This window comes from Octodon degus, unplaced genomic scaffold (assembly GCF_000260255.1).
Source record: "Octodon degus isolate 3935 unplaced genomic scaffold, OctDeg1.0 scaffold00152, whole genome shotgun sequence".
Lineage (NCBI taxonomy): Eukaryota > Metazoa > Chordata > Mammalia > Rodentia > Octodontidae > Octodon > Octodon degus.
In genome coordinates, this window is record NW_004524728.1 from 2,088,231 (window position 1) to 2,090,289 (window position 2,059).

The 2,059-nt window shown below is 41.5% G+C and overlaps 1 protein-coding gene across 1 annotated transcript in view; it reads left to right on the top strand.

The window, feature by feature from the left end:
* Rab2a (RAB2A, member RAS oncogene family) overlaps positions 1-2,059 on the top strand; it is an 82,316-nt gene that overhangs the window by 29,347 nt on the left and 50,910 nt on the right. The window lies entirely within an intron of this gene.

A 2,059-nucleotide genomic window follows, 5' to 3' on the forward strand; every position in this document is an offset into this window, starting at 1 on the left:
TTATTTTGTGTGTGTGTAGCCAACTCAGCCCACCAGGGGGCGGGGCTGGCTGGCATGTGGTGCTGGAGGATTGAACCGCGGTCCTTGTGCTTTGCTAAGCTTGTTCTAAGTAGGTGCTTTAGACCACTGAGCCATCTCACCAGCCCTAAGCATTTATTTTGTATAGGGTCTTGCTATGCAGTTCTTACTTGTAGTGATCCTGCTGTCTCAGCCTCCCTAGCACTGGGGTTTCAGTGGCCAGCAGGGCACACCTGGGGTACCTGGGCTGGGGTAGCATGAAGCACCAGGGATCAGGTTTTTGTGTTTGCCAGTCAGGCACCTAGACTGTGGAGCCATCTCCCCAGCCCCTCAGTTGGCTACTTAGAATTTTTTTCTTCTTTGGTTCTGTTCTGTTTTGTTCTGTTCTGTTCTGTTCTGTTCTGTTCTTTCTTTTCTGTATTTTAGGGAAGGAGCTACAGGGTGGTCAGAGTTTCACTACTAGATCGGACTCATAGTGATTCTTAGCATTCCAAAGTGCCTGGATTATAGGCACATGCCATTTCCAGTCTCAGTTGCCATCTCAGCACGCCTCAGGAATCTTTTCTTTGGTTCTTATCTGTGTTCTACATAGCTGTAGTTTTTAGACAAATAACAAAAGAATAATGTTGATTCTCACAAATAATAATACTCTAGCCATTGACTCTTTTTCGGAAGGACAGGGAGATACCAGGAATTGAACTCAAGGGCTCACACTTTCCAGACGGACATTGTGCCACATCCCTGGCCCAAACTGTTGGCTCTTTGTGATCAGTTAAAATAACCTACTTTAGTGCCCCCTGTGAATATACCTACACTGTGATTTAGGCTAGACTTAAAGAAATAAGGAAGAAAAATACATTTGAGTGTTCATTTTATTTAATCAGTAGTGTAAGGACCAAATGACTATGTAAGTGTTCTATATTTCTGAAAAGAAGAGGATACCTGTGGACTGTGGTAGACAAGCTTCCTAGCTTTGTGCAAAACTTAGGTGTTTGAACTTGTCCTCTAAAGGAGTAGAAATGGATAGAGAGGTGGAGGAAAAAGGAGTTTTTCAGGCAGGAAGTTAAAGAGAGGCATAAAAGCAGGAATATTCAGGGTATATACTGTATAAACAGATACTAGTAGGACTATAGGAACAAGACGTTTATTGCATAAGAAAAAATTCTCTAGAAACAAGTAGATATCAGACTCTCAAGTGGTTAGAATTGTAATTCAAGTTATATAGACATTTTTTGAGTACTAACATAACTTTATACAGACTGTAATGTGTATAGTATATAAAGTTGTATGTTATAGAGATAACAGGAAAAGAAAATTACTGCCTTATTGCTACTCTAGTAAATACAAAACTTGATATCAACAGAAAAATGTAGGCATATAAGAAAGTTTTTTTAAAAATTAAAATTAAGAAAATCAGCTTGGGAGAATCTGTCTTTGGCAATTAGAAGTATATTTTGCATGACACTGATGATATTTATTTAACCAACCTCAGATAGAAAGTGAACATTTACATAAGACTTTTTATTCACAAATGTCCCATGATTCTGATTTTAATGCTAAGCATTACTAAAAAAAGTATTCCAGGGCTGGCCAAATAGCTCAGTGGATCAAAGTGCTGGCGAGCAGGCTCAGTGGCTGGGGGTTCAATCCCCGGGCCTGCTGTGCTGGCTCCACCTCTGGGGCGCACTGAGATGGCAGTTGAGACTGGGCGTGGTGGCACACACCTATAATCCCAGCTCTTAGGAGGCTGTAAAGAGGTGGGTCACTATGAGTCAGATCTAGTAGTAAGACCCTGAACACCCTGTAGACCCTTTGCTAAAATATAAAAACAAACAAACAAGTATTTCCATGTCTTAAAGCAGACAAGCTAGGGCTGGTGAGATGGCTCAGTGGTCTAAAGCATCTACTTAGAACAAGCTAAGCTCAAGCAAAGCACAGAGACCTGGGTTCAATCCCCCAGCACCACATGCCGGCCCGCCCGCCCCCTGGTGGGCTGAGCTGGCCACACACTAAATAAATAAGTAAATAAATAAATAAATAT